Below are 23,195 nucleotides of genomic sequence, written 5' to 3'. Positions count from 1 at the left end.
CCCAAAGGACTTCTGCAAATAACACTTTCTGGATTCCCCTGGGTTACCCGTAGCAACTGCTTGCAGAAACTTATCACTTCAGATACTTGGCTCAGTCAATGATCAGTCCAGAGGATGTTGTTTTGTAGTTTTATTTAGAACTGAGATAGGAGAAGGGATGAGTGTGGGATACTCCAACTAGTAACTATTAACAGTATTGAGGACATCTGACTTGAGGATGCGACAAGGCCGCTGCTTTACTCTGCCACTTGAATGAAGATAGAATAAATGTTCCTGCTAATATTTATCTTTAGGGTTCTAACTTGGCACCCCCTTTCTCTCTCTCTGTGTGCTGACACCCGTCCACTGACTCTACACTCTGGAGTGGTCCCCTTCCTGGGCAGATCCCTGGGCAAGTTCCTCTGTACTCACAGACCCTGTTTTCTCTCAAGTTCCTCTGTACTCTCAAGTTCCTCTGTACTCCAGAGTCACCGTTACCTTCAACTCCACCAGTCAGCTTCTCCTGGACCTCTGGATTTAACCACACTGGTTCACTAGGCTGACCACCTTTGACCCCCAGCCACTGCTGCAGAAGAATAGACAGCCATCACCCTCCTTCTGGGACCTGGCTTCCCACCCAAAGACCCCCTGCCTCATGTGCTTCTGGCTTTTATACCCTATCCCATAATGCATCTTTCTTGATTCCAAACCCACGGGATAGTATCAAAGCCTGTGTGTCATTGGCTGGTTTTCCTCCACTGTCCAACATACCTCCCTATTGGACACAGTGGAGTCACTGCCTCAGCACAAATGCATCACACACACTGAGTACATGGAACAGGCCTAACTACAAATCATGCTCCCCTGATAGGCAGAGGGCATCTATGTTTGGCTCCCCACTCACAAGCAATATAATTCAAAACAGCTTGGTATATGGATGGATGGATCTAGCTCCTTCCTTCTCTGGCAGTAAACAAGGCTCCCAGCATAATTATGGTATAAAGTCTGCACTCATAGCAGAACCGGTTCTTTATATAGTTCACAAGTGTTAGGATTTATGTACTTCACAAATCCCAAGGAATCTCTGCAAACCCATGGTAGTACCGAACCCAAACCTCATCCCTACAACAGGTTAGTAGGCATAATACATGTTGATCTGTGAAACGCATACCGGCCAAAGGCAAGAAAAATGGCCGTGTCGTGCATTCCTGGTGGTCTAGGTGCATCACATCCGGTGACGCCCGCCCACCCGTGTCATAGGCACCCAGACGAGAGCCAGGAAACCGGAAGGACGTCAGCCCTAGTGGACCACACACGTCACTTTCGGTAATGCCCACTCGCATCAAAAAAAGGGGGAGGGGTATGCCTGTATATCAAGAACAATGTGCAGGTAAATATGAGGGACGATATCAAGAAAGGAGCAAAGGAGGAGGTAGAATCCCTATCGGTATAACTTCAAAGGGAAGGTACTATGGGGAAAGTAATATTGGGTGTATGCTATAGGCCCCCTAACCAGAGAGAGGAGGGGGAGTCGGACCTCCTATAACAGCTTGGAATGTCAGCAAGGATGGGAAGTGTCATTATGATGGGGGGTTTTTTTTATCCAGATATAGACTGGGCAGAAGGAACCACACATTTGTCTAAGGCTTGCCAGTTACTAAATGTTTTGCAGGACAATTTCATGGGTCAGATGGTGAACACACCGACAAGAACCAATGCGTTACTAGACCTACTGATTACTAACAATACAGACCTGATCACAGATGTAGAAATACGGGGCAACTTAGGAATCAGTGGTCAATTAGTTTCATTATAAATCATAGAAATAGGAAACACAAGGGTAGTACAAGGACACTGAATTTCAAAAGAGTCAACTTCCCTAAACTGCGCTCTTTGCTAGACAATATAAAATGGGATAGAACCCTAGGAACAAAGAACACTGAGTAAAAATGGGTGTGCTTCAAGAACATACTAAATAAAGGGATTGGCCAGTGCATTCCAAAGGGGAATAAATGCCCCAATGCCAAGCTGCTGCATGCTAATCCAATAGAATACTGGCATGTATAAAAAATGGGATACCGATTCACTCCAGATATAAAAAATTGTTCTCCCACTCTACAATACTATGGTCTGGCCACATCTTGAGTATGCTGTCCAGTTCTGGGAAAAGGAGGTCCTCAGAAAGGATGTGCTGGAACTATAGAGAGTCCAGTAAAGGGCAACAAAGATAATTAGGGGAATGAAGGACATCAGTTATGAGCAAAGACTACAAGCATTGAACTTATTTTCTCTGGAGAAGAGATGCTTGAGAGGGGGCATGATATCAATGTGCAAATACCGAACTGGTGACCCTAGCATAGAGAGCAAACTTTTCAGAGAAACGGAATTAAATAAGACACGGGGCCACTCACTAAAACTAGAAGAAAAGCGGTTTAACCTTAAACTGCGTAAAGGGTTCTTTACTGTCAGTGTGGTAAGAATGTGGATTTCTCTTCCACAAGCAGTGATATCAGCAGGGAGCATCGATAGTTTCAAAAAACTATTAGATGGGCACCTTAAAGATCACAACATAAAGGGGTATACAATGTAAGGTTAGCAGCAAACACACACACACATTAGAGGTTGAACTGGATGGACTGGTGTCTTTTTTCAACCTCACTAACTATGTAACTATGTAAGTATTCAAGTATATTGTACAATTCTATAAGCCAGTATTTGGTACAAAAAATAAACTTGCAGGTCACTGCAGGAACATTCTCACATGTATATTATTGTACTAATTTTAAGACCACTCTCATTTTCATTTAATGCACTTATCAGGTAAGAACAAAAAATATGTGCTATTGACATCTTTTAAAATTATAAAATGTGTTTCTCAGTGTAATGTGGTTCTTTGAAATTAAATTAAATATAAAAATACTATTGAAATACTATTGAAATTAAATTAACAATTTTGTCATTTCAATTTGGTCTAGTATGCCCTTCCTGGGTATTCCCATTATTCAAATTAACTCCACAAGTCATTATCACCTGCAATGTTTCAGGCTACTATACGTGTCTCCAAGTGTACAAAACTGTAAAATGGATTTAAGGTAATTTGACAGCGAAGGAAAGATGAATTAACCCAAAATGCTGTGCCCTATAGATCTATGAGGTTAATGCTGGTAATTGATAACCCTTAGCAAGTCACCAAAGCAATTACAGTTGATTTTCCTCACTGTTGGTTTTGATGGACCTCCCTAATTCTGGTATGCAACTGACATACTAATCACTTGCATTTTATTTATTTTTTTAGAATTTACAATTGATTGTATAACCATTTGTTCTATTCATTTTTTTTAAATCTGAATATGTTTATAGTAAGTCATTTTATTTTTTCATTCTAAACTTATTTATAGATCAATTATCAAAATCCAATTCATATTAGATGTATGCCTTATGATATCTTACACATGCTATTATAACTTTGTTCTGCACTCCTGTAACAGACCGGCTAATGTCCACTGTTGGCGGATGTCACGCAGTCAGTCAAAACACTGGAGAGATCCCAATATTAAATTGAAGTGAGCCCCTGGGAACCCGAGCTGGCTGCTCCAGTTTCTCCACAGCCTGGCACTGGGACAGAGCAGAGAGCCGATGTTTGCTAGTAACCGGCTCTCTGCTCACTGAAGCCTGAGAACCGAGGGATCAGCAGTCTTTGATCACCCGGTTCTCAGTCTTAGAGGCAGCAGGGCAAGGAGGCATCACGGACCAATGCTGCATCCACCTAGGTAAGAATAAATACTTCTCTTTTGAACATATAATAGTTACATAAGATAAAAAAATATTAATAGTAATATTTATCTCCTTCTTTATAATAGTATTTAACTAAGTAAATAATAATGTTGACAAAAAAAATATAAATTACACATCCTACCTTTAAATATGAAGATTAAGGTGACAAGTTTCATGTCTGTGTGCCAGAGAAAGACTTCTCGTGTGTTCTGTGTCTCACTCTAAACTCTTCTTTAAGTATACTTCAATACCACTAACGGAAAAGTTCCAAATTTGTACCGCTGACAAAAAAACTCAGTGTGCTATTGAGAAATTTACTGCATTACAGAATTCAATTCTCAGTAGAGTTTGTGTGCTGGTGCCAACACTAATGATTTGAACCCATTTTTTTAACATTTATTCTTTGGGGGATACTACCTTACTGGAAAATATACATTTGATCCACTTTTTTACATTGTTTTTTTAAATAATTGTAACTTTATTGGTATGGCACAAATACATTCCATGCAATTGTGTTAAAAAGTCTCAACAGAGGGGCCACAAGCATAATTTAACATGAAACAATGTAATGTACAAGCATTTAACTGATTGTTTTTCATGCAAATTGGCAGTATTTACATAAAGTCTATCATGTTTATACACGTACAGATATGTTTTGCATGTACTGTACTGTATATGGCAGTTTCTGTTGTGTTTGCCAGCTGTCTTACAGGCCCATTCCAGGATATATCAAAATTTTTCCACCCCCATCTCCCTTTAACCCATGATAATAGTATTTTTGTGCCCCCTTAACGTGTGAAGCCAGCAATACTCACCTAAGTCCCCCCATCCCCATTCTCACCTAAGTCCCCCATCATATCACCATTGATTCCAGAGTGTGGGACCACTAATCCAGTGCTGTGATGGCATTCAAGACAAATAGTCTCTTACCCTCCCCGTGTGATGATGTCGGTCCTCTTTTTAAAGGACCCCTCCAATGGCCATTCAATAGGAAGGGTCTCTGTCACACAGGTAGTGACATGGACACCTGAAGTAGGACCCCAAGTAGGAAAACAAAGGAGGAGAAGACTTGGGCTGTGGCATCATGTGACTGTGGGTTAAGGTAAATGGCCTTTTTTTTATATCAGATGGAGTGGGTCTTTAACCACTTAAGCCCTGGAAGATTTTACCCCCTTCCTGACCAGGGGGTATTTTGCGATTCGGCACTGCGTGACTTTAACAGACAATTGCGCGGTCGTGCAACGCTGTACCTTAACAAATTTGATGTCCTTTTTTCCCCACAAACAGAGCTTTCTTTTGGTGGTATTTGATCACCTGTGCGATTTTTTGATCATACGCTATAAACAAAAAAAGAGCGTCAATTTTGCAAAAATAACAATATTTTTCACATTTTTTTATATGAAATTCCCCCCCAAAAAAAGTAAAAATCAAAATTTTTTAACATTTTCAGCCAATTTGTTTTATGCTACCTATGTTTGGTAAAAAAAAATCGCAAAAAGCGTATTTTGATTGGTTTGCACAAAAGTTATCGCGTTTACTAACAAAGAGAAAGATTTTTGTAATTTTTGTTGTTTTTTTTTTAACGCGTAATGGTGGCGATCTGCGATTATTTTTGCGGTACTGCGACATTGCGGCGGACAGGGCGGACCCTTGACTGACATTTTTGACACTTTTGGGGTTACCAGTGACATTACTGCAGTAATCAGTGCTATACATATGCACTGTTACTGCAAAATTACACTGGTAGTGAAGGGGTTAACTTTATTTGAGAGGGAGGGGCTGTGTGTGTCCCTAGGGGCGTGATTCTTACTGTGATTGGCTGTCTGTTGAGCTGTAGAAACAGTGATCAACGGTTCTACATAGTAGAACCGTGTGATCACAGTTTCTACACAGGGGAGAATGACAGGCGGCTTGTTTACACTAGCCGCCTGACTTTCTCCCTCTGCAGCGGCGATCGCAGAGTGACCGGCGGACATCGAGTCCGCCGGTCACACGCGCGGGGGGAGTGGGAGTGCGCCTCTGGCGGCGCGCGCTCGCTCCCTAGACCCTCACAGGCTAGCGACGTAGATCTACGTCACTTTGCCTGTGAGGGGCTGACCGCCGACATAAATATTCATTAGGCAGTCGGCAAGTGGTTAATGAATAGACTAATATGATTAGCTTGGTATATTTAGAAATACAAAGAATATATTCAACAATGTAGTTGTATTTAAAAAATTTAAGCAATTTGTGTACATCAAATGCATATCTTACCAATGCTGGTTATAAGTGTCTACCCTCACCTAATTCCAGTCATTCCCATATGCCCATAAATATGCAACACAACATCCTATAGGGAGATGAGAAAAGGAGTTAAACTTCCCAGGAAAAAGATGGGTGAATCCCTAAAATATCTTTTAAGCATGACCAGCAAGCTTGTATATAGAAAGCTCTGGTCTGGGAGGACATGCAATTTTGTTATACTGATTCACTACATTCCTTTCTCTTTCCCTGGTGTTTTTGAGATGGAAGAGAGTTTGGTTCTTTATTGAAAACCTGCCTTTCCCAAGTATTTCAAATGGCAAATTGAACAAAACAATGTGTAGCTGTAAGATGTGCTACATAGGATAAATAGGATAAATGGAATAGGTCTGGATGCATTGGAGCTTATGGATTGTCAATTATTTGGGGTTGATTTACTAAAAGTAGCATTCATTTAGCAACGTACATGTCCACTGCAGTTAGTAAATTAAGGTAAATTTGTGGGTAGGGCTAACTGAATGGCAGTAATTTTAAGGGATCAGACGAGACTACGTCTTATAGAATTTTTCTAGTTTATGCAATGAATAGCAAGCAGTGGTGATTCCAAAGTATCTGTATACACACAAAAGTACTTTGAACTGCCTTGTTAGGAAACTGGAAAATAGGCAGACCTACTGCCTAAGTATTGTTTTCTTAAACAAGTCCTCGCTATATGCTTCAAATATAGGGTGCTGTGCAAGGATGCACTGATCCAATCGAAGGCTGGCAGAAAAGCCATCCATAAGCCATGTAGTTTCCGATAGTTATAGGACCAACCCTAAGCTTACCTTTCTCCACACACCCTCCCTATGTTGAGTCTAGCTTTCCCTCATCAGAGAGTCTCTGTCCGTACCCCAATTTCCCACGCTGCTGGGTGCAGCAAAAACAACTCAGTAGAGACTATATATAGGTAAAGATGGCTGCCCACCCAAATATCAGGAGAGTTCCATGCCTAATAAGACACAAGCTCACCCAAAATGGCTGCTGGGAGCCAATTGTATAAGGCGGTTCTTTGCAAGGTTTCTCTAGCACCAAAAGTAAGCTTTGCTCACATGATTAATGTGTTTACTTACTGCAAACAACAGGATTTTTGCCTGTATGTGGATGACTTAATGACTTAATAACACGAACAAATCCATCATTGTATACAATAATCTGAATATACAGTTGTTAAAATAACAATCTGTATTCCTTTGATAAATCAACCTTTTCAGATTAAGCAGGATCACCAGGTATCAGTTAATGAAAAATGTAGATTTAACAAGTTTCCATATAGCTTTTAAAACTATATTCCCATGTTTTGAGCTTATATGAGATTTTAGTAATTGGGTTTAGATCCACTGGTTTAAAGATTAATAATTTTTTTTTTTTTAAATAATAAACATAGTTGACTTTAAAAATAGTTTTGCACAGAGCAGCCCCGATCTTCCTCCTCTGGGGTTCCCTGCTGATGCTCTTGGCTCCTTCTCTTTTGCGAGTGCTCCCATAGGAAGCACTCATGCAGACTCAATCTCGAGCTGTGCTACCTGAGTCCAAAAACACGTCCCCAACTTCCATCCTGTGAGCAGAGAGAACGGACAGGGCCACAGCTCTCAGTCAAAGCGCTGGATCAAGATTGGGTTCAGTTGAGTATTTAGTGGGGCTGGGAGGGTGGTGGATCCTGGTCACAGAAGGTTTCTTAATTCAGAGAATGCATTTAGATAAGAAACCTTAAGCCTTTAGAACCACTTTACTTCAGAGTGCTGAAAAAAAGGTACATTTTCGAAATGCTATTTTTGAAATTTTACTAGCCCTTCAGAATCTTCACATTTGACATACAGATCCCTGGTCTACCGATGTGCACTGTCTGAGGTGGACATTTCCTACTGACTATACAGTGGAGGGGTCTTCTGAAGACTTCAGTGGCTCGATGACATCCAGTGTACCCTGTGCTGGATCCAGCTGCAATGGCGGCAGCAAGACTGTCTGAAAAGACATGGAAAACGTAGTTCCTACATTTATGTTTTGACAGGTTTCCATGAAAAAAGTCTGTATTATTTTTTTGACAAAACACGTCTTGTCATCTTGTGTGAAAAGTTAGAAGCCACAGAGATCATTTCTGATAGCGAAGCTTTGAGATGTCTCTTTTGTGGCTGCAGAGATGAAGTGATTCTCTTTAAAAGAGTCTGTAGTATATTTTGTGATTTTCAAACAGGAAGGTAGTGGTCTATAGGAAATCGTCTTCCCTCAATTAAGGCTGCGAAAGTGTTTTTGACTATTATGTATTTCTTTATTACCGATATTATACTTTCTTCTACATAAACTCTTTAATATCACATAAGATAAAATACTTTTTATCAAAGAAATAATGACTAAATCCAGTTGGGAGGGATACAAAGATAAAATAAAAATCGAACAAAAGCTGACATTTCTGTAAATAATGATATTACCAAATAAATATTTATTTTATCTATTTATTACAAGTACGGTTGTGTTCAAGATTATTCAACCCCCAATGCTGTAAAGGGTTTAGGGAATTTAGTGTACATTTGTAATTGTATTTAGAATGAAATCCTACAAGGACTTCTTAAAGAACCATATGCGACTAAAATGACATCAATTGGTTTTGTAATACAGTAGTAAATGTTTCTTTTGTGAATTCTTCATTGACACAATTATTCAACCCCTTAAAGACTACCACTCTGAAGAACAGAGGTTCATTGACGTGTTTTCAATCAGGTATTGAAAACACCTGTGGATGTCAGGGAGCAGCAATAAAGCCTAATAAGCACCAATTAGGCAGCTTTAAAATGACTGTGATACTCAGCTCCTTCTAGACATTTACTGGTGTGGTTACAAACATGGTGAAGTCAAGAGAATGGTCCAGGAAGACAAGAGAAGAGGTGATTACTCTTCACAGGAAGGGCAATGGCTATAAGAAGATTGCAAAGATGTTAAACATACCAAGAGACACCATAGGAAGCATCATTCACAAATTCAAGGCAAAGGGCACTGTTGAAACGCTACCTGGTCGTGGCAGAAAGAAGATGCTGACTTTGACTGCTGTGCGCTACCTGAAGCGTAGAGTGGAGAAAAGTCCCTGTGTGACTGCTGAGGAACTGAGAAAAGATTTGCCAGATGTGGGTACTGAAGTTTCTGCTCAGACAATACGGCGCACACTGCGTAATGAAGGCCTCCATGCCAGAACTCCCAGGCGCACCCCCTTGCTGTCTCCAAAGAATAAGAAGAGTCGACTGCAGTATGCCAAAAGTCATGTGGACAAACCACAGAAGTTTTGGGATAGTGTTCTGTGGACTGATGAAACAAAATTAGAACTGTTTGGGCCCATGGATCAACGCTATGTTTGGAGGAGGAAGAACAAGGCCTATGAAGAAAAGAACACCTTGCGTACTGTGAAGCATGGTGGGGGGTCAATCATGCTTTGGGGCTGTTTTGCTTCTGCAGGTACAGGGAAGCTTCAGCGTGTGCAAGGTACCATGAATTCTCTTCAGTACCAGGAGATATTGGATGACAATGTGATGCAGTCCGTCACAAACCTGAGGCTTGGGAGACGTTGGACCTTTCAACAGGACAATGATCCCAAGCATACCTCCAAGTCCACTAGAGCATGGTTGCAGATTAAAGGCTGGAACATTTTGGAGTGGCCATCACAGTCACCAGACTTAAATCAGATTGAGAACCTCTGGTGGGACTTAAAGAAAGCAGTTGCAGTGCACAAGCCTAAGAATGTGACTGAACTGGAGGCTTTTGCCCATGACGAATGGGCGAAGATACCCATAGATCACTGCAAGACACTTGTGTCAAGCTATGCTTCACGTTTAAAAGCTGTTATAACTGTAAAAGGATGTTGTACTAAGTACTAAGATTGAATGTCACTTGGAGGTTGAATAAAACTGATAATGATGTGAGCACAGAAAAGACATTTGTGGTTATTTCATTATAAATGTTATGTTATATTTGTCAGACCTACACGTGCCTCTTTGATTTAATTGTAAGCAGGATGACTGAATGATCAAAATCAATGTCAAACTGGCCAAAACAATCAATTGCAGTGGGGGTTGAATAATTTTGAGCACAACTGTACTTACATAACGCCATCAGCTGCAGCATTTCGCATATATATAGTGTACAGTCACATCGGTCTCTGTCCTCAAGGAGCTTACAAATTATCTAAAGCCCCTAACTCACATTTATAATTTTTAAACACTAAACATATTCATACATTTAAAATAAAAGAACATTGGGTTTATAGAGCCATTCTCTAATACTGTTCACATAGTCTTACATGTTATTATAAAGTATTTTTAATTACTTGCTATTTTACAGATTTTATCCCTGTTGCTGATTTTTGTCTGCTTTATTGTGCTTGCTTTCAGGGGAAAGTGTATTTCAGTTTGGTGTTATAGATGCAGGCTGGCATGCTAAATACTGTCCTGTTAGGTCACTTGGGGTCTCTAGTGTAGAGAATCTTCTCTGAAGTACCTGGCTTTTACATTACCAGGCTCCCTTCTATTTTCCACACCACTGGAGTCCACAAAATATATAAAAAAAACTATTCGTGGTTTAGCCTAACTGTATCCATACACAAAGAGGAAAGGCTCATTTAACAACATAATTAGGCATAATAAATATTGTGAAGGTGGCGGGTATCGGATCCCTGCCCTTCTCACTAACTCGTGACCAAGGACCAGCCAATCTCACACCCTGCCTGTCATGGCCACTCTGAACAAAATGGTTGCTTGCGACAGCTTTTGTTATATCCAGTGCAGGATATCATTACAAATATAACTTCATTAAAGCTGTTCTGGATCCAAGTATCTTGAGAATGCAGTAGGTAAGGTGGAAACACCTGAGGAGGATTGGGGGACAGAAACACTTTAAAGTCCAGTGTGGCCAGGCACAGATTCAGAATCTAAATAAACGAGATCTTCAGACCAAAAATTCTCAAGAAATCTAATTTGAAACTTGATATCTCAACCTAGCATGCATTGCTCACAAATTATTTGTTACCCATAAGGTCCTTACATTAAAGATGTGTGGATACATGCTAGAATGCTTTAGGTGTGGCTCAAAGTAGAGGTGAGAGCATATCCCTGTGTCCCAGATCAAGGGGGGCAGGCTTGTCCTAACACCAATCCAGGGGGACAGTAAATATAAAGAGGAAAGGATCGCTGCTACTCCCAACCAGCCCAAGTGAATAAATTATACAGAGAGGCCTCAGCATACAAGTCTCCACCAAACCATACACCCTGATACATTTCACCCCTGCCGACCAGAGCATAGTTATTCCCTTTATGACTAAGCCTCTGTGGTCGGGGCAAAATGCATCAGGGTGTATGGTTTGGTGGAGACATATAGGATGAGGCCGCTCTTTGTCATTTATTCACCTGGGCTGGTTTGGAGTAACGGCGATCCTTTCCTCTTTATATTTACTAACCCTCCTGGATTGGTGTTAGGACAAGCCTGCCCCCCATGTTCTGGGACACGGGGATATGCTCTCACCTCTTCTTTTGAGCATTCTAGCATGTATCCACACATCTTTAATGTAAGGACCTTATGGGTAACAAATAATTTGTGAGCAACGCATGTTAGGCTGAGATATCAAGTTTCAAATTTGATTTCTTGAGAATTTTGGTCTGAAGATCTCATTTCTATAGATTCTGACTCTGTGCCTGGCCACGCTGGACTTTAAAGTGTTTCTGCCCCCCAATCCTCCTCAGGTGTTTCAACCTTACCTACTGCATTCTCAAGATACTTGGATCCAGAACAGCTTTAACCTCCCTGGCGGTATGATTCTGTCAGGAATTCTGTTCCAAAAGCGGTACAATTCTTTTCATGGAAATTTGGCGTTATGTATTATAGGCCTACAATTCTTAGTAATTACTGACTTAAACCTGACCAAAACAAGTCTCTAGTAGACATCCCAGATGTGATAAATTTGAAACACAAACAAGTGAATTATAATCGAATCAATAATATTATTTTATTATTTAATATATAATATATATAATAAAATTATATTATTGATTAGATTATAATTCATGCGCTATATATTATATATATATGTGTGTATATAGATATATATATATGTGTGTGTATATATATATAACGCATGAATTATAATCGAATCAATAATATAATTTTATATATATATATATATATATATATATATATATATATATATATATATATATATATATGTGTGTGTGTGTATATAGGTATATATATATATATATATATATATATATATATATATATATATATATATATATATATACATATATATATATATATATATATATATATATATATATATATATATATATATATATACATATATATATATATATATATATATATATATATATATATATGCATATATATATATATGCATATATATAATATAAAATGTGTTTGTGTTTTGTGCAACGTTTTTTTTTTTTTTTTTTTGAATTTCCCTCCCTAGTTCCGCTCCCATGCAGCATTGCTGCTGCAGGGAACGGAACTAGGAAGTCCTCCTACCGACAGACGAGCGGCGGAGATCTCGCTGGCGGTCACAGCAATGAGAGCTCATCGCTGGATCGCAAGGATAAGGTAAGAGAAGCTCCGCTGCGCTGTCTGCACGCTCTGCCCATTGACCCCGAGCGTGACTCGGGGATACCGCTAATAGCAGAAAATTCCTACCCCGAGTCACGCTCGGGTTTACCGCTAAGGCGGTTAATGAAGTTATATTTCTTATGCCTAATTATGTTGTTAAATGTATTAATTACTTTAAATTTCCAAGATTTTTATTTTAAATTAATTCCAGGTTCCCCTATTGACAGTGCATGCAGGCCAGAAGGTGAGTGTCTGTGACCACTGTTTGCAAAAGATGTTAATAATTAAAATTGCGCTGCGCGGGTTTGTCACTATCTCTAATTATATTTGCAGAGCATGCTGGGTAGGTACAGTGGGGTTTGGCAGACAGTAAACACACAGAGCCTTATTTTCAAAGAACGTTGTATTGAACAGTAAGTCAACAGCACAACAGGTCCGGTGGGAAACCCACCAGTTCTGAGCCACTTACAAGCATGCAGTAAATTGACAGCGATCAAAAGTCTCAGGGAAACCTACAGCGTCAGCCACTAGGAGCAAAGTGCAGCCTGGCCCATCCGATCCAAATTGGAAGCTGCCTGAAGAGGAAGACATAGACTCTGCTCTCTCCCTACTCCCTGTGACCTTTTCCTACCATTGCCACTGTCTGTGTCAGACAGGGATCCTGTCCCTAACCTATCCACTTGCATAAATCACACCAAACTCAGGGGTCACAGTCTTAAATCGATTCTGCCTGACCTAAGATAGCCACCAGCGTCACACGGGGCATGTGCATCCAATTTGATCACTATCCGAGTGACCAAGAAAATCATAGAGAAACATAGGGGGAGTACAACTAGGGGAATCAATAGTGGAGAAGGATCTGGGTGTTCTGGTAGATCATAAGCATAATAAAAGCATGCAATGCCAAGCTGCATTTTTCAAAGAGAGCAAAATCCTTTCTTGTATTAAGAGAGGCATGGTCTCCAGAGAGAGAGATATCATTTTGCCCCTGTACAAATCATTAGTAAGACCTCATCTGGAATATGCAGTTCAGTTTTGGGCACCGGTTCACAAAAAGGATATCAGGAAACTGGAGAAAGTGCAGAGAAAGGCAACCAAACTGATCAGAGGCATGGAGGAGCTCAGCTATGAGAAAAGATTAGAGGAACTGAATTTATTCTCTCTTGAGAAGAGGAGATTAAGGGGGGGGGGGGGGGTATGATCAACATGTATAAATACATAAGGGGTCCATATAGTGAACTTGGTGTTGAGTTATTCACTTTAAGCTCATCACAGAGGACAAGGGGGCACTCTTTACGTCTAGAGGAAAACAGATTTTGTCTCCAAAATACAGAAAGGTTTCTTCACCATAAGAGCTGTGAAAATGTGGAATTGACTCCCTCAAGAACTGGTTCTGGCTAGCTTAGTAGCGTGCTTTAGGAAAGGCCTGGATTCTTTCCTAAATGTACATAATATAATTGGATACAAACATTTATAGGTAAAGTTGATCCAGGGAATATCCAATATTCCCCTGCTGTAGCAAATTGGATCATGCTTTGCTGGTTTTTTTTTGCCTTCCTCTGGATCAAATGCGGGTATAAGATTGTGTATATGGGATTGTATGTTCTTTTTTTTTTATCCCTTTATTTGGTTGAACTAGATGGTCTTGTGCCTTTTTTTTAATCTGACTAACTATGTTATTATCTAATAAGAAAAAAAAAAAATCTTGAGCTCGGAAATGGAAATGAAAAGGAAGCTGCTGCACCCAAATGCTCCTGAATACCAGGTAATACGTGATAACAAATATCATAAAGAAAAAGTGCACTGCCTCCATCATATTTAATCACTTAGAATTTATTTTTTAGAATATTTTTTTTAGGAAGCAGCACACTTTTTCTTTATTTTAACTATGCCCCTATATATAGCTCCTCTCAACTTCCTCCCCCATCTGCATTGTCGCTACAGATGAGCGCCACCTGCAGTGGAGAATATAGACTTCACCTGCCTACAAGCATGCAATGAGTGTTAATTAGTAGGTTAGTGGAGGTATCCTGCTTTCACAAGACCTGACTCCTATAATAATATTCTACAGCCAGACAGCTTCACATGAGCCAATTATTGAACAAAAATTCAAACCAGTAAACGGCAAAGAATTAACTCAGGGATTCATTGAAAAATGGTCCAGCTGCACCACATTGTATTTTTTAAATGTCTACAGCTCTGGATAAGCCCTGGTTCACATTGATGCTACTTTGAAATCGTGCTTCTTTACTTGAAATATAACGATTGCAAAGTAGCAGGTCAGAGTGTTTTCTGGTGCTACTTGGCTGACATCTGTGCCACTTTATCCACAAATGTCTATGCAAGTCGTACCTGAAATCACAAAAAATAGTGCAGGAACCTTTTTTCAAATCAGTGCGGCACCGCAAAGTTGGAGTCATACCAATTTGAACGGTTTCTTTGCCAACAAAAGCTTGTCATGCGATTTGGAACTGTCAAATTGCATGACAAGTAGCCCAGGGTGAACAGGGGCTTAAATTAATTTAAGAGATTCAACAGGTGGAAGGACACCCCTGTGAAACCTAAAATTAGTAGGTTGATGCAAGGGTCTCCCAGAAATAAAAAGAATCAGGTGATTTATCTCTCTAAAAGCTTCCAGAAACTAAAATATAAATTTTATGTGAAAATATCCTTAAGAAAATAAAATATTTTTTGTATGTACACTATATTGTCAAAAGTATTGGGATACCTGCCTTTACATGCACATGAACATTAACGGCATCCCAGTCTTAGTCTGTAGGGTTCAATATTGAGTTGGCACACCTTTTGCAGCTATAACAGCTTCAAGTCTTCTGGGAAGGCTGTCCACAAAGTTTAGGAACGTGTCTATGGGTCTGTTTGACCATTCTTCCAGAAGCGCATTTGTGAGGTCAGCCACTGATGTTGGACAAGAAGGCCTGGCTCCGCTCTAATTCATCCCAAAGGTGTTCTATAGGGTTGAGGCCAGGACTTTGTGAAGGCAAGTAAAGTTCCCCCAACCCAAACTCGCTCATCCATGGCTTTATGGACCTTGCTTTGTGTACTGGTCTAAATCATTAGGTGGAGGGGGGATTATGGTGTGGGGTTGGACTTGGCCCCTTAGTTTCAGTGAAGGTAACCCTTTAGGCGTCAGCTTGCCAAGACATTTTGGACAATTTCATGCTCCCGGCTTTGTGGGAACAGTCTGGGGTTGACCCCTTCATGTTCCAACATGACTGCGCACCAGCGCACAAAGCACTGTGGGGGTAGAGGTCCAATACTTTTGGTAATATAGTGTATGTATTTTCAATATTTATCTTATATGCTTTTATACTTGAAAAACAGTTTTCAGCAGTCGATCGTAAAGGGGAGGACCTACTTCCTCTCCATCTAAGATGACTCATATCCAGACGTGTATACACATTGCCGTCTACATAAAAAATATAAAGTAAATGAAACCTAATATATAAATAGATGCTATGGAAGATATTTTTAAATATATATATATATTTTTTTTACTGTCACCTTATAGCTGAGCTTTAGGCAAACCACTAAATACTCTGTGGTAATTCATATTTGTGATCTGTCTTAAAGTATAATTCAAGTTTCAATTTCACTTTTATTAGTATGTGTGGGCCAAGTTGGCTAAAACCAACTATTTCCATTAGAGATAGACCGATTATCGGCAAGGCCGATATATCGGGGGCCGATATGCACTTTCCCCGATATATCGGTATCCGGAACTGGCCGATATTTTTGTGACATCATTCTGCCTTCTTAGGCCACCTCCCTCACCTTGGACAGCCTCATCTGGAGTCGGGACTAGTCTCACGAGAGTGTATCACAGCCATACACCTACCCACAGCAGCCCGGTGCCAGCCAGCCACCCACTTCCACAGGCCCTGTACCAGCCAGCCAGCCACCAACAGACCCTGTACAAGCCACCCACGGGCCCTGTACCAGCCAGCCACCCACAGCCCCTGTGCCAGGCACCCACCAACCCACCACAGGGTGCCAGACAGCCACCCACCCACCACAGGGTGCCAGACAGCCACCCATCCGCCACAGGGTGCCAGACAGCCACCCACCCACCACAGGGTGCCAGACAGCCACCCACCCACCACAGGGTGCAAGACAGCCAGCCACCCACAGGCAGGGTGCCAGACAGCCAGCCACCCACAGGCCCTGTACCAGCCAGCCACAGGCACTGTACCAGCAAGCTGCCCACAGGCACTGTACCAGCCAGCCACCCACAGCCCCGGTGCCAGCCACCTACCTACCACAGAGTGCCAGCCAGCCACCCACCACCGGGTGCCAACCAGCCATCTACCATAGGGTGCCAGCCAGCCACCCACCCACCCACCCACCCACCACAGGGTGCCAGCCAGCTGCCACTGCATTTACCCAGTGTGCTGTTAGGGAGATATAATGTCCCTGACCGTGCTTACTGGTCCATGTATCCGTAGTTAGGTGGACCTTGCCACAGATGGCGTTGCGCAGTGCACACCTGATTTTGTCACCCACTTGGTTGTGCAGGGAAGGGATGGCTTTCCTGGAAAAGTAGTGGCGGCTGGGCACGACATACTGTGGGACAGCCACCGCCATAAGGTTTTTAAAACTCTGCGTCTCCACCAGACGGAATGACAGCATTTCAAAGGCCAGGAATTTTAAAAATGCTGGCATTCAGGGCCAGGGATCGCGGGTGGGTAGGGGGGTACTTCCTCTTCCGCTCTAGTGTTTGGGAGATAGAAAGCTGAACGCTTCCACGGGACATTGTGGAGATGGTTGTTGGTGACCCAGGTGGTGGTGTTGCTGGCAGATCCTCTGTTTGCGGGGTGGCAGGTGCCGGTATCATTACAGAGGTGGATGAAGAGGCTGAGACTGCAGCAGAAGAGGAAACAGGAGGAGCCAGAGACCTTTCTTGGTTTTTGAGGTGTCTACTCCACTGCAGCTTGTGCTTTGCACTTAGATGCCTGGTCTTGGAGGTTGTGCTCAGGTTGAGAAGGTTTATGCCTCGCTTCAGGCTCTGATTGCACAGCATGCAAACCACTTGTCCTGTCATCATCACATTGTCTGAAGAACTGCCACGCTAGGGAACTCCTTTGAGCTGGCTTTGGTGTGCTCGGTCTCTTGCTGCGTTGGGCAGTAGCAGGCATAGTGTCTAGGGCACGGCCGCTCCACTTTTGCACCCTAATCCCTCTTCTGCTGTGCTGGTGGCTCTGTGCGACCACCGCCTCTTCCTCCAAACTACTCAGGTCACCTGCATGACGTTCATTCCATGTGGGGTCAAGGTCCTCATCGTCCTCCACATCATCTTCCACGCGGTCTTCACCCCTGCAACCCTTGTCTGTCTCCACAATTCGGGTCCTCCCATGTACTCATTTAAGACAAAAGTGGTTGGGCATCGGTGCACTCAATCTCTTCCACTTCTGGGCAGGGCTAGGTGGATGGCCCTGGGAAACCATGCTAACAGAGTCATCAAAAAGAAGAAGAGACTGCTGCATGACTTGGGGCTCAGACTGCTTGGCTGATTTGCAAGGGTGTGAGGTGAAAGATTGATGGATATCGGCTGCAGGTGCCAACTCTGACCTTTCAGCAAAAGACTGGGTGGGAGACAATGTGAAGGAACTGGAGACACTGTCAGCAACCCAATCTACTATCGCCTCTACTCAACCCAATCTACTATCACCTCTACTTGTTACATTTGTAGAGGCGCATTAGGCCCTGCCAAATACTGCTGTAAGGTTCTGTCACCTACTCCCAGCTGAGAAAGGTGTTTCACTTGTGCATGTAGCTGGCACAGATCGACCACGTCCTCTCCTTGCAACAGGAGCTCCACCAGCAGCACCACGACCCAGCACTAACATGGTGGAGCAGTATGTGTGCACACGCCTAGACGTACTGAATGACAGGTCTGCCCCCTTCAACTTCTGGCTCTCCAAATTGGGCACATGGCCTGAGCTTGCCCTTTACGCCTTGGAGGTGCTGGCCTGCCCTGCAGCCAGTGTATTATCTGAACGTGTATTTAGCATGGCTGGGGGTGTTATCACAGACATACGCAGCCACCTGTCCAGAGCCAATGTGGACAAGCTCACGTTCATTAAAATGAACCAGGCATGGATCCCACAGGACTTGTCCGTACCTTGTGCAGAATAGACATGTATACCGGCCTTACCCAGCCATTGTTGTATTTTTGATCTTTCTCACTCTGTTTGGTGTGTACCCTAATTTAAAAAAATAAAATTAAAAACAAAAACCAGTGTTGGCTACATCGCCCTCCTCCACCGCCGCTTCCACCTACACTGACGCATCCACCGCCACCTCAACCTCCTACTCCATATGGGCCTTGTCCTCCTCCTCCACCGCCACCGCCGCTTCCACCTACACCGCCATATCCTCCGCCACCTCAACCTTCTACTCCATATGGGCCTCGTCCTCCTCCTACATCATTCAAGATGATTATTTTTTATTTTTCAGTTTTTTATGTTATTTTAAGTTATTTCCCTATCCACATTTGTTTGCAGAGCACTTGTCATGCTCTTAAGATGAGTTTGCTGCCATTTGCAGCCCTCTAGCCCTTTCCATGTTTGTTTTAGAGCCATTTTAGTGCTCAAAAGTTCGGGTCTCCATTGACTTCAATGGGGTTCGGGATCGGGGCTAAGTTTGGGTTAAGTCCGGTTCACGAACCCAGACTTTTTTTTCAAGTTCGGCCGAACCCGGACATCCAGGTGTTCGCTCAACTCTAGTTTTAATATTTTTTTTTAATTATGTTTCAATAAAAAAAAATAATATTCATTTTGGAATTCTAAATGTGTTCTAAAATGTATAGCAAGCATTAGTGGTTCAAAAGAGAGCATTGTATAGTCATTAGGAAACTATTAGTTTGTTTCTGTCTTCATAGTTTCAGTTTTAATTATGATAAATCATATTGTATGTAACTGGCATCACAAGATGGTTAGATATGCTCTCCTCTCGTGTACTGCTCATCAATGCCTGGGTCTTGGCGTGGCTGCATGCATGTGAAAGTCAACATTAAGGTAGAACCTTTACTGGCCCTGTTCTTCTGATACGCCATGTACCACCATGCACCCCTTTAAATAAACTCAGACCAGGCTCATAAACAGTTAACAAAGCTTTACTTTAAAGGCTGCAACAGTAAAGTTCATGAACATTCAAGTCCCTAACTGACTATTCCTCAACTGTCCAGGCATACCATTGCAGGTAGAAGTTCAATAATGGCAAAGTCCTTAGCAGGAAGGTTCCCTTGCATTGAAGGTGATTGAGGGTTACTCCGGGTTACATCTTCTTTTTGGACCCTATGCTCCTTTCTCATTTGGTGCTGCTCACTCCTAGAACCTGGCCTTCCTCCTTATTTATATGTTGAACAGGGTGGAAGGCAGAACCTGAAAAGCCCGGGAATCTGGCAGACTCAGTGTTAATCTTTCCACTTTTGGACAGCCCGTGCTTCCTATCTAAGGACAACTCACCATGTAGGCACCTACCTACAATCTCAGCAGTCTTATTTATTGTATAGCACAAAAAGGTGGCGGGGGCATGTAGTTATCTCTACTATCTTAGGGTGAAGTGCAGCATTTGGAAGTTTTTAAACATATGATTACTTTTCACCCTAGGATTTTTAGGAGTGGCAAAGTCTGCAGATAACTATGGACAATAGATTGTTAGACATTTTGGTTGACCGGTTGATGGGCCTTTAAAGTGGAGTTCCACCCTAAAATTGAAGTTCCGTCCATCTTCTTGGTCCGGGTCACCTGAAACACAAATGGATAATCACAATTTTTTTTTTTTTTTTACTTACCTTATTTTAGAAGAAAGTATACTCACCTTACTTCCTCTTCCTCCCCCTCGGCGGCCACGGGCCGTCGTCACTTTCTGGCTTGCAATGATTCCTGGGAACTGAACGTCATCGCTCCCAGGAATCAATGCGCCTGTACCGGCCCGACGTCAGTTCCGGTGCAGGTGCCGTCATACCTTGCTAAACAGCTTCTGGGCATGCCCAGAAGCTGTGCAGGGATGATGCTGCAGCCCCGGAAATGACGGCGGGGCCGGCGTAGTGCATTGTGGGACCGAAGAGGACGCAGAAGAGGATCGCGCTGGCTTCAAGCTGCCCACACCTGAGATGGCAGCACTGGAGAAGACATTTTCAAGGTAAGTATTTCTTCTTGCAGGTAAGTGCAACCCGGGACAGTGCAGAGGCTATCCATTGTGGAATGCACTAGCCCTGACTGTCCCGGGGGTATTTTTATGTATTTTTTTTTTTTTTTAGGTGGAACTCCGCTTTAATGTCTGTGTCCTTTTTTGAATCTGCACATACCTGACATTAAAATAAGTATATATATATTTTTTTTTTCGTAAAATTTTTCTTTGTGTCCTTTGGGGGATACAGATTGGCTGGAATTGTTTGGTTGAAATTTGAAAGGTAGATGTCCCTAAAGGACATAATTTATTGTTCACACCTTTCCACATATTCCAGCATCTGCCTCCTTCATGGCTCTCGAGTCTTGACATTTGGTCACATAAATTCTGACATCTGAGAAAGTCAGTAGAGGAAAAGGATTTTAGGAGTGGCAAAGTCTTCAGATAACTATGGGCATTAGCATGTTATTAATTTTGGTTGACCAGTTGATGGGCCTTTAATGTCTGTGTCCTTTTTTAATTCTGCACATACATATATTTACATTTTTTTTTTGTTATTCATAAAATTTTTCTTTGTGTCCTTTGAGGGGTACAGATTGGTTGGAATTGGTCGGTAGGAATTTGAAAAGTAGTGTCCCTAAAGAACATAATTTATTGTTCACACCTTTCCTCATATCCTAAAATCTGCTTCCTTTCGACATTTGTTCACATGAATTCCTACATCAGAGAAAGTTAGTACAGGAAAAATTTCTTCTGCCAGAAGGTGCAATTAAGGGTCTGAAGAAGGAGTAGGTATCTATGTAATACCAAGTCAATGACTGCAGGTCTATAGCTGATTGATATCTAAATGGTGAAATATCTCCACCAAAGGTCACAGACCAACATATCTTATTAGTACTGCCCCAGGTGGTAAATGTCTTCTAGGTCAGTCCTTTCAAAGATACCCATGTTAACACCAAAGATTTGTAAATCCATGTTTAATTTTCAGGAGAATTAAATATATTAGTTTTAAATCCAACAGCTGAAAAACATATTTTTTACCCCTTAAAGTAAATGGGTAAAAAGTCAAAACATTTTTTTTTTTTGTTTCAGAAGAAAGAAAATGGATTAGCACACCTGTCATGTTTTATTGCTGTCCTTACCCCCAACCCTCCATCCTCTTTATTTGTCCTGTTTACCCATGAAAGTGAAATTAAAAGAAAATCCCAAATTTTGGATCTACACCAGAACAGTAATAGAGGGAAAATCTTCCGATGGGGACACTAATTCTGGTGGCAACCAGGGGTTCCCTTACTTTAGAATGATTTCCTCTTACTTCTTGTTTTGGCTATTTGACAGGAAGTAAAGGGAATCCTCCGCAATGGGATACAGCTTGATAAAAAAAAAAAACAGGGTTATAACCTTACCGTACTCTATCCAAAATGAAAAAAAAAATACTACTATACCTTATGAAAGAGACAACTTTGGAAATAGTTAGCTTATGCTCAGTAGCAACAGATTAAAAGTCTAGTAACCCAAAGATACTCAAATACTTTGGCCACCTAAGGCGAAGTGTGGACTCATTTAAAAAGCTCCTGGAGGAGAAGAGGGTGACAGAAAACAAGATGGATAGATAGCATCATCGAAACAATGAACATGAAGTTAAGCAAGCTCCAGGAGGCAGTGGAGGACAGAAAAGCTTGGCACGCTGTGGTCCATGAGGTCATGAAGAGATGGACACAACTAAGTGACTAAACAACAACAAAGTCCAAGATACAAGATAAAACAGAATATGTGTAAACTGTCCCTAAAGTCCCTGTGTTAGGAACGCTCCCTGAGCACATTGATGTGCTGTCTGTCATCCAAAGGGTTAACCTAGTGCAGGCTAATTGCAGCAATTGGCAACAGGCTGCCTTATTTAAACACCCCAGCAGCACTGTGCCTTTGCTGTCTTGTCTTCAGCTTCTCCATGTTCCTGAACCTGCGTCCTGTTGATCCCTGCCTGATTCCTGTTGACCTTTGGCTCGTCCCTGACTTCGTTTGCTTGCTGCCCGTCCTGACCCCGGCTCGTTTGACTATTCTCTTGGATCCTCCTTGTCTGCTCATCTGCCTTCGGACCTTGACCAGTCCTCCCCTGGTGGGGCGACCCTGGGGACCGCGACCTGGTATTCACCCGCAGCCAAATCCATCCTCACCATTAGAGGCCCTGGGGAAGACCGGTGGATACTTAGATTCCGCACCTCAGGTTAGCCTGTGCTACTCTCCTCGGGGGACCCCATCCAAGCTCCGCCCACTGGCAATCGGTAGGCCTTCCTCTACACGTCAGACTCCTACTAGTATTATAACACCCTGATTCTAGCCACTTGCCGACTGCCTAATGACGTTTTACGTCGGCAGTCAGACCCTCACAGGCAAAGCGACGTAGGTCTACGTCG

The sequence above is a fragment of the Pelophylax lessonae genome (assembly GCF_965119305.1).
Source record: "Pelophylax lessonae genome assembly, chromosome: 13".
NCBI classification, from domain to species: domain Eukaryota; kingdom Metazoa; phylum Chordata; class Amphibia; order Anura; family Ranidae; genus Pelophylax; species Pelophylax lessonae.
The sequence above is the reverse complement of the archived record's forward strand: the minus strand, read 5'-3'. Positions refer to the sequence as shown.